General features: G+C 46.3%; 1 protein-coding gene across 2 annotated transcripts in view; it reads right to left on the reverse strand.

The window, feature by feature from the left end:
• The window catches only part of TNR (tenascin R), a 414,724-nt gene extending 400,752 nt beyond the window's left edge, over positions 1 to 13,972 (reverse strand). For both annotated transcript variants that reach the window (XM_030303382.1, XM_030303381.1), the window contains exon 1: positions 13,547 to 13,972. The gene's annotated coding sequence lies outside the window, so the exon portion shown is untranslated. The remainder of the gene's footprint in view (positions 1 to 13,546) is intronic.
• Between the last annotated feature and the right edge of the window lie 2,370 nt (positions 13,973 to 16,342).

The raw sequence follows: 16,342 nt of genomic DNA on the forward strand, positions 1-16,342 counted from the left end.
TATTTCACTTAGCATAATATCCTCCAGGTTCATCCATGTTGTCACAAATGACAGGATTTTCTTCTTCTTTAAGGCTGAATAATATTCCTCTGTGTGTGTGTGTGTGTGTGTGTATTTCTTCTTTATCCTTTCATCTATCAACAGATGCCTAGGTTGTTTCCATACCTTGGGTATTGTGAATAATGTTGCTGTGAACATGAGCGTGTGGATATCTCTTTGAGATACCGATTTCATTTCCTCTGGATATATACCTAGAAGTAGAATTGCTGGCTCATATGGTAATTCTATTTTTAATTCCTTAAGGAACCTCCATACTGTTTTCCATAATGGCTGCACCAAGTTACACTCCCACCAACAGTGCACAGGGCTCCCTTTTCTCCACTCCTCACCAGCACTCGCTGCCTCTTATCTTTCTGATGATAGCCATTATAACAGGTGTGAGGTGATATCTCCTTGTAGTTTCGATTTGCATTTCCCTGATGATGAGTGATGTTGAGCATCTTTTATGTACGTGTTAGCCATCTGTATGTCTTCCTGAGAAAAATGTCTGTTTAGGTCCTTGGCCCATTTTTAATTGGGTTATTTCTTTTTCTGCTATTGCGCTGTAGGAGTTCCCTGAGTATTTTGGATATTAAGCCCGTACTGAATGTATGGTTTGCGATAATTTGATCCTATGCCATAGATTGCCACTTCATGTCGTTGATGGTTTCCTTTGCTCTGCAAAGCTTTTCAGTTTTTTGTAATCCCACTTGTTTGTTTTTGCTTTTGTTGCCTTTGCTTTTGGTGTCAAGGAGGGCTATTTTAGATACAATTATTAGTGCAGGCTTCTCTGTGGAGGTAACATTCAAGGCTACTTGCCTGGTGGACACAGGCTCTATGTTCTTTTGCTGTTGGGAGCTGGTCCCCGCAGTGGCTGTCATGAGTGACTCAGGTTCCCAAGATGGCTGGCTGGCGGAGGCAGGAGAGCCAAGATGATCTGGTACACAGACAGGAAACTTGGCTGGCACAGCATTAAGCATTAATCTACCAAGGGAGTTATTCCAGAACACATTTGAGAACTGAAAGGACTTGAGAACCTGGTGCCAAAGCCTTTAAGGGATACCCCAAGCCCTGTCCAGTTCCCATGAGATGCCGCAGAGCTCATGGAAGATGATTTTTGTCCTCTGGGCATCTGGGCAGAGGATCTTCTCGATCTTTGTGATTTCAATTACCAGCCCAATCACAGCACAACACAGAGGGCTATAAAATGATTAAACCCAAAGTGTAAGATTCAGGATCTCAATTCTGTCATTTACCACCTGTGCTATATTGGGCAAGCCACTGAAACTCTGTAGTAATTTCCCCATCTGTAAAATGGGAATAATGAATAAGAGTCATTGTGTCGACCTTCACAAAGGGTTGTGCAGGCCAAATATATTAATATATCATAGTCCTATGAAAATTATGAAGCACAACTACAGTGTAAGAAATTATTGCTACTGGGGAGAGGTAATCACCATTTACTGAATATTTATAAAGTATACTCTAGATGTTACCTTATTCAATTTTCACAAAAATTCCTAAGAGGTGTTATCTTCCTTACATTAGAGTCAAGGAAATAGAGGCTCAGAGAAGTTAAATGACTTCTCTAAGGGGGCAGAGCTAGGCAAAACCAGAGTCTAAGCTCAGGTCCACTATCTTCAGAACAGATACCCTTTTGTGGTGCCTGGGGGACTCAGTCAGTTAAGCATCCGACTCTTGATTTCAGCTCAGGTCATGATCTCAACAGTTTGTGAGATCGAGCCCCATGTCCACCTCTGTGCTGACAGAGCTGCCCCTCCCTACGCAAGCAATCTCTCTCTCTCCTCTCTCTCATAAACAAGTAAATAAACATAAAAAAAAAGAACTGATACCCACTGATACCCTTTCTCCCTCACTCTGTGTCTTCCTGCCTATGGATGGTTGGCCCAAGCTTGGGATAGAGTCTTGGCCCTGAATCACCTCACCCAAAGCTGGGATGTGCACTCGCCCCAAGTTCTGGCTCAGCCTCAACGCGAGACCTAAATGCCAGCCTCTAACCAAGCCCGCATCGGGGTGCTCAGGCCTCCCCTGTCCCCAGTGCTTCTGTTCCAGAATGAACCTGCCTCTTGGCTCAGTCTGCCACAGGCTCCGGCACATTTCGGGTGTGGGGGAGGCTCTTAAGCACCTCACAGTCCACCCACCCCTTGGGCCAACATTCTTCCACCATGCCCACCTCTGACTACAGAGCAGAGATCTAGCTGGGCGACACCGAGCTGCCCTATGCCCCTGGCCAACACTACCTGCCTCTCCTGTAACCCTCGGTGGTCCTGGCCGCCACTGGTGTTCAGTCTGCATCCCCACAGCTGAACAAGAAGGCTCGACAGGAACAGATCGGGCTTTGCTGCATCGGCCTGCCGTACTCCCTCCCAGCTGGACCGATCGTTCAAGAATCCATTACAGGAGTTTCATCCTGTACAGTGGCAGCACAGAGCTGAAAGAAGTAGCCCACAAGTGAATGGGTAGTTACAACTGTGGCCCAGATAATCCCCAAAGTGGAGAAACCACAAAGCGAATGAGGCTTTTGTGGATAGATGAGAATTGACACCACCTTCCCCACCTTGTGAGATCGGATGAAGGAAATGCATTTAAGAAAACTCACTTGCCTTGAAGCTGGATTCTTTTCTCATCCTGAAGGAGTTAGATGAGGCTTTGTTGAAAAAACAGAATGACTCCCCAAAGGAGGGGGAGTAGACGAAGTGACAACACCAAGCCCCCGAGAGAAATAGTGACTGCTTTGGTCTTATTTTTAAACCAACCTTTGTGATTCAGACCAAGCTTGTGAGGACTATGATTCTCCAGTTTTTCGCATCTGTCTCTGGCAGCGGGGAACCCGGGCGGTGTCTGAGTGACGCCCAGCACAGCATGGTAATTAAGTGCACAGAGCTCTTGGGTTCAAATCCTGGCGCGGCCATTTATTGCAGGTCTCCGGGCAAATTAAACAATTTTTCTGTGCCTTAGTTTTTCCATCTGTAAAAGGGGGATAATAATAGTACCTCACTCAAAAAGTGACTGTCCAGATTTAGAAAGTTCCTACGTGTGAAGGACTTAAATCTTTGCCCTGCGGTCGTTTTTATCGTGTAGGTGTTAGCAACTATTACGCTACTGAAAAATCGACAGGGAGCATTTTTTGGATCCAGCTGGTGATTTATGAACCCAGGAGATCCTGGAAGCAGATCTTGGGTAACCGCTCCCCACAATTCCCACCTCATCACCTGCAAAGTCTGCTCAAGCCAACTGCTGAGTATAACTCTGGGGTAAGACATAAACGTTCAGAAATGAAAAGGCTCTTTCCCTTCCTAGCAGCCTTTCGCCATGGGCAAATAATCCCGTTAGCAACATTTGACCTTAAGAACTTAAAAGGAAAAGGGCAAACATTTCAAGGAGCAGGAGTGGGGTCTCCTCCCAGGTTTTCTCCCCTCGCCCCGTGGCAGAACTGGGATGTCAGGTGGGATCCCTGGCCTGTCAAATGTGGTCTCCACGGGCCCAGAGAGAGAGAGAGAGAGAGCACTCCGTTACTGTTCACTGTCCCCTGGGCTCCAGCCACAGAGAAGTGCTGCAGGAGGCTGGGAGGGGACCCCGGTGGAGTCAGAGGGAGGAGGCTGCCAGGGAAGCCATGCAAGGCCCTCTCTGGTGACTTGACTTTTTTTTCCCTCCCAGTCTCCAAGGATGGCTGCCTGAGCCTTTCATTCTCATGAAATTAAGCTGATAAAACACAACTGAAAAGGGGGCGGGGGTGGGGAGGAACGTATGGCATCCTCTTACTCTGCATTTTAATAACTCTTGCACGGCCTCAGACCATTTTTAATAAGAGATTGACAGATATCGGTCTCCTCCCCACCCCCACTCAGAACATATCAGGGTCCGGATCAACGGCACCCTTTCATCTCCTCCAGAATATTCCATTTGGTCCCTCCCTTGGATGGAGGGTGACCCAGGAATGAAACCCATGCTGTTGGCATGATTTGCTGACCTCGTGAGGGTCAAGTGTGGAAAGGCACCCCTAGGAACCCAAAGATACTCCCTGGGGAGCTATACTCCACGTGGGCAGCATGTCTGTCTCTGAGCTTTCCAGGAAGCTAGTCATAGGAACACAGGCCCCACTCCAGGGGCGATGTATTCGGTCAGTCAACCTGCCCCTGAGCGGCTGCCTCGGGCACTCGGGCCCAGGGGCCTGTGCAAGACTGAGGAGAGCTGGTAACGAGATGAAAAGAGGGAAGTGTTCAAGTCACTGCCCGTCTTCCCACTGCACTTGTTGTACAACCAAGTGTCAGCCACCTCCCCTGCCCCCTGGGGAGAATATATGTCAAAGTAGCCGCATGACCCCTGCCATCTACCCTCAAAACACACCTTTTCTGCCATAGACACTCCATCAAAAGAGAACTGTATGGGCTGAAGCCCCTCGATGTGCTAAGGGCCATTAGGAGCCTTCATGTAGAAAATGACATCTCCTTTAACCCACACAGAAATTCTCAGAGGTAGGAACCTTTGTCCCATTTCATGGGTTTGAGGAAAGTAAGGCTCAGAGAAGTCAAGTGACTTCCCCAAGGCCACACAGCCAGATTCAAATGCTTGTTTGTCAGGGTTTCACTGAACATTTCTGCCAGCCCAGAGTGGGCAGTGAGGCGATGCATGCAAGGCGGGCATGGGGGGGAGGGGGGGAGGGGCAACGACACGCCAGGTGGGGGGCAGGGCAGCACCGGCTTTGCAGTCTCATCTCTGTATCCCACCCGGAGCTCCGAGGAGCAGAAACCTGGCAGTTTCCGAGGTGGATGAAAAGCCAACCTTCCTCAAATTGTTTTATTTAAAAGCCAGACTCCTGACTGTTTGAAGCCGCTTGATTTTGGCAGTGCTTTTTCCTTTTCTTCTTTTTTTCTCGCTGCTTTGACACAGCCCTCAGAGATAAGGGAAGGCGCAGTTGCTGGGGGCCTCGCTGGCGGACGCCAGAGGACCTGCCTCTCCCGCCCCGCGGGAGGCCCACACGGGGGCGAGTGGGTGCGCGCACCGCGCTGCCCTCAGCGGGAGAGAGGCAGCGGGCCCCGAACTGCTCTGCACCTGAAGTATAGATACAGATGAAGTCTTTTGCTTTTATAGTGAGTTTCACCGGCATTAAACTTCATTTATATCTCTATAAATATATACGGCTTTGAACGGGAGGCTTTATGGCTAGGTTTATAAGTTCTAGCTCCCTGTGGCACAGGCTAGGTCACCGTGAGGAGACAACCCCTTTATGGACAGCATGGCCTCTGCCCTTTGCGACATGACCATTCGCAGGGTCCTCATCTAGTATTCGGGGCCCTGCCCCTTCTGCCTGCAGGCGCTCTGCTCTGGGGCCGCCCTCTCCCCATCTGCACGTACCCACCGCCCCCCACCCCCGCCACAGCTGGCCAGGTGGAGGGGCGTGGGGCTGTGGGCCCATTTCCTCTCCGCACCTGTCCTTTCGGCCCGGACTCCACTGCTGACCCGAGTGTAGGCTGGACAGGCTGGCAAAACCCCATTTATTAAGGTATGTGTTTTACAGAAATCCATTTAGATAAACAGACCGTCCACGCAGGTGCAGGCGCTCGGTGGCTACGGGGTTTACGATACTTCATGTGGCAGGCAGCGGCTTCTCTCCCGATACACTCACGGAGATAAATTCAAGGTAATCTATATAAACGCAAGCCTTTGAAATTGCACACCGTCAAAAAATTCAAACAATTACTCTACCCCAGCCAGGAGGTGGCTGTTGGATGTTCTTCTTATGGAAAACAGAATTATAAGGGAAGGGAAAATGTTTCATAAATAAAACTCAGAATGGCAGAAGAATCCGGAGGGAGGGAAAGGCAAGAGAAAAGGAATCCAAATGTTCGCGGTCCCCAGCAGAGTGAGGAATGGGGCTCAAAAATCCAGTGTCTCCTTAAGGCTCAAATTAATTTAATCCAGGACAATTTCCAGGTAATTAATTAATTGGCAAAAGGCATCTTTCAGATATTTATAAATATCAGCCTGCCAAGCTGGTGGTGCTAAAGCAGAAGAAAAAATGGCCAACATGTGCTCTTAAAATCAAGGTGATAAAAACAAGGGCCAGCCCAGACCATTAGCGCTTGAGGAGAATGTAAAATCCAGGTCAGCCCCGATCATTGTTAGCTTATTGAAACACAGGTACCCCAGGCTGCACCCAGGCCCCAGACCTCAGGAATTAGCAAGTGGCTCAATCATTCATGCTCTGTGCCAGGTGCTGTCCTGGGCACCATACGTCTGTCCCGTTTACTTTTCATAAGAACTCCTTAAAGATGAGATGATGATTTCTATAGGCTTTTTTTAGGGTGGGAGGATGGAAGAGAGACTTTTGATGAGGAACCTCAGATTAAAACAGGTTAAGTGATGGCCCAAGAGCACAAGGTCAGACGTGGTGGAGCACGAATTTGAAGCCAAGTTTCCTGGTAATAATGCTCAGGACTTGCTTCTCGAAGAACATGTGGCCCAGGTGGAGGGGGAGGGTGTGGTGGTGGGGGGGGGGGGGCGGGATATGGCTAAACTAGAAGCTGCAGACAACAGGGGAAGAACTTGGGCTCCATTTCAAAAAGATTGGGTTCAAAACCAGTCCTGCCACCGTCTAGCTGTGTGTCCTCAGGCAAGCTATTTAGCCTCTCTGAAGTTAGATTTGTTGCCCTCATCTGTGTGCTCTGTCCGCTATTTGAAGTCAAGTTGTACAATGACCAGGGTCTCCCTTTCTCCCTGGCTAGAGGAGGTTTGCCTTGCCCACCTTCCCCCTGGGTTATTGTGAGGATTAGATGAGAGAAGATATGTATGGCATCCGGCACAGAGCCCTTCACACAGTGACCCCCATTTCTTCCCATTGTTGTGAGAATCAAGTGAGCTACTGTATTGCACAGCCTGGTAGAGTGCCTGTTCCACTGTGAACACCCCATAAATAGTAATTATTTATTATTATTATTATTATTAAACTAGGGAAACGAGCATGGGAACTCCTGTATTTAGGTTGAGCTGAACCAACAGCAAGTGAGAAAGGGTTTTATTGAGTTTTGCTATGTGCCTGGTCCTGTGCTGGGCTCTCCTAGCCCTCAGAGAATCAGTAGTCTAGGTGGAGAGGCACCTAGATTTTTACATATAAACATTAGCAATAGGTGGAGAAGCATATGGGAATAGCCCTGTTCTTAACTCATTAAAACTACACTGTGTATATATATATATATATATATATATATAAAAGATTAGCAATAATGCAAGATGCTTAAAAGGAATCACAATGGAGACATCATTAATTGCCAAATGAATGATAGAAGCAACACAAGAAAGTGGTTAAGGCACAGGCTTTGAACCAGCTCTATCACTTCCTAGCTATAAAAAGTTGAACAAGTCACCATGCCTCAGTTTCCTCATCTGTAAAATGGGGATAATAGTATACATCACAGTGTTTTAGCCACTAAATGACATGAAGCATTTGAAGTATTTATTATTAGTAATAACAGCAAACATTTATTAAGGGTTTTCTCTGTGCCGTGCACTTGGTTGAAGCTCATAGGAAACACTCACTCAATGTTGGCTGGTGTTGTCATTAAGCAATAGAAAGATCCAAGCTGCCAGGGCCCAGAAATGCGAATTTTTAGGTGAAGTAAAATCAAATACTAAATTCTAGCCCAAAGATGTTGCTAAGCCATTGTCAAACATTAGCCATTCTGGGTTGATACTGTCCTGGGACCAATGGTCTAGGCTTTTCCTTCTTTGTCTCTTTCATACCATACAGTATGATAAAGACACATCCAAATTGGAAGAACCATGAATTCCTCATGAGTCCTGGTAATAACCTTTTACTGAGTCATCAACAGCTAAAGCATAAGATGTTATTATAAGAGGCAAGTGGAGGTGAGCTTGGCAGTGCCCTGCTCTGAGGGCAGAGGTCCCCTAGAAGATCAGAGCTAAGATCCTTGAGGAAACTGCAGTGAGTCTGTTGGCCCATTTGTCGCTGACCCCAGAACTCCTCATCTCATTTTGGAGTCTCAACTTGTAATGCATAAGCTGGGGAGAACCCAGAAATGTGTCCACCAAGAGTGAGGGATATGTCTCTCACTGTCTCCCGGTATCTTTCTGGGGTAAGATTGGGGCCTTCCGGAGGGGGTATAGAGGAGAGTTTAGGATGCCAGTCTACTTGAACTGCTTCTGTTGTGCACTTAACAATGAGGGCCGGAGTACAAGAACCAGACCCAAATGAAAAGGGCGGGGTGAGGGGGGAGTGCACCAACACCCCCCCCTTAATCCTCCTTGATTTGCCTCAAAGAAGCCATCTGCATGGTCCTCATAAGGGAAGAATTTCAACCCCCGTGGGAGTTACGACCAGACAGTCTCCCTTTCTCATTTGGTTGGAGAGTAAAGCAGGGGCAACTGGCCAGACTTAAAGAAGCATAAAAGGAAGCAACCCAATGTCCATCGATGGCTGAATGGATAAACAAAATGCGGTACATACACACAATGGAATATGATTCAGCTTTAAAAAGGAATGGAGCCTGACACAGCTACAACATGAATGGACGCTGAAAACATTATGCTAAGTGTTATAAGCCAGTTACGTAAGGACAAATATGGTATAATTCCACTCATAGGAGGTGCCAAAAGTAGTCCAATTAATGAGGACAGAAAGTAGAGTGGTGGCTGCCAGGGGCTGGGGGTGAGGGGGGTGAAGAGTTATTGTATAATGGGTATAGAGTTTCAGTTTGGGAAGATGGAAACATTCCGGAGATGAACAGTGGTGATGGTTGTGCAATAATGTAAATGTACTTGATGCCACTGAAGTGTACATTCAGAAATGGCTAAAATGGTAAGTTTTATGTCATGTATACTTTATCACAAGGAACAAAAAAGGGAAAGAGAAGAGGGTAAGGCTCTTTAAACTCCCTTTGCCAACTGACATACTGGGTACTTGCTGTGTTCTAAATAGATCAATACAGGTCTAGTCCAAAGTCATATTTCAAGGTAAAGATGTAGTGATTCTTATATACAGTTGGAAATAGCTTTAAAAACCTATTCCAATTTCCCCTTCCCACTGAACTTGCTCTTATGATGAAATTCCATTGAGGCGGGGAATCTCATCTGATCTTTTTTTAACACAGCCTATAGTTAACCAGGCAAAGGTGCGTCTTTACACTTCTCCCAAATCGTCTACTGGAATTGGCTTTGTGGAAATCATTCGGATTCTGAATTTCTGCACGAACTTCTACCTACACGTTAAGAAATCCTCACTGTGACTCTCTTCTGACTTGCCATGGCCCAGCGGGTTAGCAACCTACACTTACTTCGCCCTGAGGGATCCTGCCTGGGAGAGCCAACTTGGGAAGGACCCTTCCCATAAATGAGCCAGCTAGGTGTATTCTCTGAGGTAGGCAATCCCAGAAAGCAGCAGACCTTGGAAAGAAGGTGCTCAGTTAAGTCTCTCAGTGAAGGAGGGCAGAGTCTATATTTGCCCACTGTGCATGTAAACTGCTCTACCACCTACTTAGACAAATTTTGAGGCCCACTGGAGACTCTGATTTCCTGGTTGATCTGCCAGAAACTCTGATCTGTTAGTTGAGGACCTCATACTCAAAGTGTGCACAAAATGCCTCATCTCTGTCCAACATTCCCTGAACATAGAGCTTCTACAGATACAGAGTAGGAGAAAACTAGACAGGCAAGGTGTCAAGACTAATTACATAGGGTGTGTGTGTGTGTGTGTGTGTGTGTGTGTGTGTATTTTTTCCCCACCAAAGTCATCAAAATCTTATAACTTCATTGCTTCTTCATGGCAAAAATAGACGAGAGTCTCTTCATCCTGGCCTATAACCACGGATGGGCGTAGGATGGACATCCCTGGATGAAGCTAGGAGGGTATCGTGGTACATGAGTCACCCCAGTATCTTCTAAAGCCAGTCTTAAATAAGGAGAAATAGCAACCTTCTCAGCCAAGACCTTTGTGGATGGAGCTGAATTTCATGGCGTAAGCACTATCACAGTGAATTTCTCTCCATTTCCCTAGTGAGCTCACACAGGTACTCTTTCCTCACCTCACCCCCAGCCCCTGGGGGTGCCAAATGGGATGACTCATGACCAGCCACCTGAATGCTAAATTCCAAGTTTTTAATAGAGATTTCAATATCATCTCCATGCACTGTACCATCAAATAAGTGAGGTCAGCTCTGAGGGAGGGACCTGCAGAGGCTTCCAGGGTTCCTATTTGGACTTGATTGTGGCTTGCACACACACACACACACACACACACACACACACTCACACACACACACTCACACACACACTCACACTGGAAATGACCACTTGACTTCCTAAAACCACAACTATAAACTTGGATGAAGAATGCACCCCTCTCCCCACTCTCTCAGCCACCTACCCAGTAACAACAGACTCAAACCTCTGAAATGTTCTTGTAAAACTCTACTATAATCTACATGACACATCTATTAAATATCACATTAAGCAATGTATTTCCATAGTAAAAAGTAGCAGTGAAAGTCATGGTGAAAGAAGTCAGAAAGTGATGGGGCTGGGGGATGGAAAGATTGATCAGAAAGAAACACAAGAGAAAGCTTGCATATCTTGTTTGGGGTAGTGGCTACATGGATGTATTCAATTGTCAAAACTAATGTGAATACTTAAGATCAGTACATTTTATTATATGCAAGCTATACCTGAACTAAAAGAATACATATCAGTGGCACTCTCCAGGTAAAAGATAGCAACATACAATTGTGGAAAATAGGGCAGGATGCCAACCTTTTCTTTCCCTTCACCTTTCTTGATATCTTCTATCTCCCCCAGATCTCAGGGGCAAACCAGCAGAGTCTCCCCTGCTCCATGAATGAGGGCCGAATATGAGAATGCAGCAGCTTTCTCCCCCAAACGCTGGCCAGATGTGAGGGCTGCAGCTGCCGGGGGAGCAGAGGTTTTGTATGTGTGGTGGACTTGTGTCCAGTCACCTACTCTCTTAGAGTTTCTGTAGGTGCTCAGAACCCATCCCTCTCCTGTTCTCTAGTCATCCTCCCCACATTGCGAGCCACAGAGGACTCAGTGTAGCTGCTCCCAGAGAAGGCTGAGGGAAAATCATCAGACATCTGAAACCAAAACATCCACGACAATGTGCCCTGGAAGGGTCCCTTTAACTGGGATTTGTGGGGCAACGTGAGTGTGGCAATCAGTTTCATGACCTCAGTCCAGCCTAGGGGCCACCAGCCTGGAATTGTCTTTCTACAGTAAGTCCAGGGAGCTCTTCACCTGGCTCCTGGCCATCTTCTTGGCTGAGAACCTAAGTACAGAAACACCTTGGGACTCCTGGCTGATTCTCATTCTTCACCAGGGAGAAGCCACTGCTCCGCACGGAGTTCACTAAAAGGTCTCAGCTGCAAATCTGTCCACTGGAGAGCAATACAGCCCTGCTCTCCCTCACATGAGCATTTCTGCATTTCTCAGGTGATGAAATACTAGGAGACCAGAAGTTCTAGTTCCGCTTTTGCTACCCTCTAGCCTAGCACTTTAACTGCCTATGTCTCCCATTTATTAAATGGGCCCAGTAATGACACTGAGCACTTCTTTCAGAGAGAATTTAAGGGCATTAATGACATAATGACCACTAAGTATGGTGACTTCAGTAATAAATGGTGGCTTTGGATAAGGTCCACTGCAAGGGCATGAATTTCTTTTAAACCTTCAGAGATATGTCATGTAGAAATCTATCCACTTTCTTGTTCAAACTGGAAGATTTCAAGGTTGGCAGGAGTTGGGAGAGTTGAAATATCAATGAGTCAGTGTTGGTTTCTGATGCTTTGCTTTATCTATTTCAATCTCTTTTCCCTGCCATTAAAACCTCTGACTTCACTATTTTTCTCACTGCCTTCCACTTCCTACCAATCTAGGGAGATGCTGGGGTTTCTGGATTCAATGGCAAGCATAGTAAAAAAAAACAAAAAACAAAAAACAAAAAACAAAAAACAGTGGTGCCATTTTACTCGGGACTATGTCTCTCGCCCAGAAGATTCACCAGCCAGAGGCAGAGAGTATTTTCTTTGGTTTGGAGAAGGGGCCCAGAATGCTGAATTAAAAGCAAAACACAGAGTCACCACCCTAGAGTTCACTGGGTGTTGGGAGGAGTGAAACCACCCCCCACTGACTCTCTCATCTTGAAGAAAGTGACCACAAGGTTAGATAATTAAAGGACAGTTCAAGGCAAGGTTTGCTCTTACCAGAGCCACATCTCTTTAAAATTCCCCTTGGGATGCTGGTTTCATGGAGACATAGATGGCTGAAAGAACTCCCCAACGCCACTTGTTGGATGGCCCCACCCAAGCAGCTGTGGGTAAGACTGAAGGACAGCGGATGCAGGCAGATAGTGTCACCAAGGCAAAACCAAGGCAGATGCAGGGACTTGATTGAACATCTTTCTGAGGGACAGGAAGTGGAAGAGACAGAGCAGTACCTTCCCCCCAAAAAAGTAGCAGCGAAGTTAGAGTAATGATGAGCCCGTTTGTGGAACCTCTCGGTACTGGAGGACATGGCACTACTTCAAGCCTATTTACATCAGGACAGGTCTACCTTCACTTCTGCTTCCCCAGACATAAGGAGACAAACCTTTCTCCTGAGCAATCTTTCACTGGCAGAAAACAGGACAGAACAGACTTTGTCCTCTTTCCAACCACACATAGTCAAAGATGACAAAAAAAAAAAAAAAAAAGTGGAGAGTACATCCTGCCTCCTTGTAAGTGTAGTATAATCCACACTGGCCAACCTCTGTAAAGCTCAAGACACTGACACTTGCCTACCACCACGAAGTCAGGGGGATCCCAGCCCCCAAAACCACCCCAACCTGATGCTCACCTGTTGCACCTGCCCACTTGCCATGGATTCACACCAGGAGAGAAAGTAAAAGGTCAGAGTGGGCTCTCTCCACAGCAACAGCCCAGAGATCCTAGGGAAACTGACATTTAAAATGCCACCTCTTCCAAGCTCTCACAGAGGAGCATAACTTTTAACTCCACCCCCACTCTTAACCCCCTCAGGCTTCCTTTGCAACACTTTCCCTCTGTGGTTTGTCTGGAAAGAGTTAAAGAAGGTGCATGGCTAATTCCCCAAACCCTCCCTCTTATCTACATAGAAAAAGAGCAGCCCTACACGGAGACGCGCAGAAACCCACTGGCAATTTAGCTCAGACCTCACCTATCTTATGCAACAGCACACACACACACACACACACACACACACACGCACACACACACACCCGAAGGCCAGAGTCCACATCCCCCTTTAATTCAGTAGACACAGTTTTGTGCCTTTCTTTTCCCTACGCAGAACCCGGCTCGACTGGCAGCAGAGAGATAGATGTAACCTTAGTGCCAAGCTCCTTGCAGGAACACAGAGACACACAGGAACCAAAATGCATCTCATAGCTCTCCGTGGTGCTGAAATCACGCTAGCAAGGAAATCGAAGGAGCAAGTGAGCTGGACTTACCCGGCTGAGGGTGGGCGGCAGGGGAGCGAGAGGAGCTTCCTGCGAAGAGAATTCTTGTCTGTGCGAGCTGGAACCAGCTGATGCGCTCACCTAGAGAACCCACCTCTCTCCCTTTTCTTCCCTTCCTCCTTTTCTGGGAGGAAGAGAGGAGGCTCCACGAAAGAAATGAAACCCAGGCTGACAGGGCTAGAGTGGAGGGAGAAAGAGGAGGCAACAAAAATAAGATTAAAAAGTCAGGTGGCTTTACTCCACTGGTGGTAATTCCTTGGGTCAGGGGGGACCCCTCTTCTCTCGCTCTCTGTGTCTGTGCCTTTCTTGGTCTCTGCGTGTTGAGCCAACAGCCTTAGCACAGTAGGTTCCTGCCTCTGACGTGAGAGACAAGGAAGCCTGGGACTGCTTTGCTGTCTCTCTCTCACGCGCTCTCTCTTTTCCCCTCTTGCTGAAATTTCAGCAGCATGATATATTTTTTTTAAGCCTTCGTTTTTTCCATCCCCCTACAAGCAGCCCCCTAGTGGACAGAAAAGAAAAACATCTTGACTCCTTTTGAACAGTCCAGATTCAGAAACAGGAGCAATCTCGTACTCACAAACTCTTGGGAGCTGCTTCTGCACAGATAGGGTCCTGTATAGCCAGAGTCTTCCTTCTGGCCAACCCAGATGGGAAGACAGAGGGAGGCAGAGGAAGAGGGAGAAGACAGAAGCTTTTGCAGATTCTTTGTCCACAATTGCAGAAGTAAAGGGTGGAATGGGGTGGGGGAAAGTGGTTGGGGAGAGAATGTTTTGAAAGATGAGTTGGGGGGCAGGGGTTCTCAAATGCTTTAAGGTCTAACTCAGCAGAAAGTCACCCTTTGAAGAGCCAGAGTCTGCAGCCAGGTGAGCTGTGTCTATACTTAGGACAACCCAGAATTTGACAGCTTAAAGAGGCAGGGAATATAGGCAACCAAGCAGAAGGTATCTAGTCACCACCTCATCTAATACCCTCATATGGCTTTTTTGAAAGCTGGTGAAAGAAATATATGGGAAGCTGCAGCCTGAGAGCATTTCAGAGATGGAGAGAGAAGCGACCTCTTTGAGCATCCATGGAGAACTGCAGCAGAGAAAAGCCATCAAGGGGTCACTTCTCACAGGCTCCTAAGGGATGTCTTATACTCTTTTTTAAGCGTATAGTCTCACGACCTCCTGGAAAGAGTCCTGGTACTTACATCTACAAAGTTGAGCTCTGGTTTCAGACTGCCACTGGCTTACTGGACATTTTGCTTCTTATGGCTCAATTTCACTGTTTGTAAAATGTGGGTAATGCTGCCCCCTCCCTACTGAATAGAAATGCTGAGGGACTGAAATGGTATAGAGACATGGAACTGTAGAATTGGCAGGGAATTTAAAGATAATCATAGCAAAAACACTTTACTTATGTTTATTCCTAGCAAATAATAATAGCTAGCATTTATAGAATATTTCACAGGTACTGTTACAAGCCCTCACATGCATTAGCTCATTTAATATATATAATTAGCATGCAGATGCTACTATGGCCGTTTTATAGACCAGAAAACTGAGGCACAGAGGAAAATAATGATTTGCCCAAGATCACACAGTGAGTAACAGAGGTGGGGCTAAAATACAGACCATCTGACCCTGGAGCTTATGTTATTAACCTCTATCTACAATAAATGTACCCTTCGGAAGTGACAGCATCTGAAATTAATAGAAGAAAGAAGCACAGCTACCATTATTTTTGTTTATGATAAAGTGTCTAGATTGGTGTAATAAATTTATATGCGGCTGAGTTTTTAAAATAAATTATTTACAACTACGGGTGCCAAACAAACTGTGGAAATTGCTATACTGATGAGAATTCTCTAAGAAAACTAATCCTCTTGGTGATTTGGGTAGTTTCACATACACAAAACTGGCTGTAAATCTCATGAAGTTGGAAACCACTGGGCTTTAAAATCAGTTCAGAAGACACATCACTCGATTTCTGTACCAAAAACAGATTGTTGCCTAGTGCCTAACACAGTACTGGGATGGAGCTGGCATTTGATGATCTGAATTGTTGCAAAGCATTCAGCTAATAAGCATGCAGTGAGCTGTTGACATTTTCTTCAGACTTTCAGAATTGTGAATTCCTTACCTAACGTGGCTTACTTCTTCCTCACTTTCTTTGGATCAAAAGTGAATGGAGTAGGACAAAGATGGGATGTGAGTGTTAACAAATGATGGTCCTAATGGAGTTTCCAGCTCCTCAAAGTGGGAGAGGGGCAAGGAAGACCACTCAGTTCAGGGTTTGTACATGCTGAGACATGGTCAAATGCAATGTAACAAATGAGCACATAGAGAAAATAGCCAACCTGATCTTTGAGGACAAGGGTACCTCCTGAGAAGTGGGGCATCTAAGCTGAAGCCTGAAGCATGAGAATTTATCTCAGCAAAGAGTGGGGAAGAGAGTTAAACAGAAGGCACAGCATGTGCCTTTCAAGGTAAACATTACCCTTCTATTTATAAATGGGAAAACTGAGGCTCGAAAGTTAAGTGGCTTGATCAAGGTCACACATCTAGTTAAGTGTAGAGCCCAAATTAAATGCACATCTATTTGACTCTAAAGTCATCCTCTTTATGAAGCACCACATTGTCTCCTCTCATCCTTGGGAAGTGCACACAGGATTTCATAAGGTGATTCAATAAAATGTATACAGTAACTGAGTACTGACGTGGTATCTACACAAAGCTGGAAGTGTGATCTGTTAGATGAGAAGGCCACAAGAAGGCAGTAGTCAGTACAAAAAAAGGGAGAAAC

The sequence above is a fragment of the Lynx canadensis genome, chromosome F1, assembly GCF_007474595.2.
Source record: "Lynx canadensis isolate LIC74 chromosome F1, mLynCan4.pri.v2, whole genome shotgun sequence".
Classification (NCBI taxonomy): Eukaryota; Metazoa; Chordata; class Mammalia; order Carnivora; family Felidae; genus Lynx; species Lynx canadensis.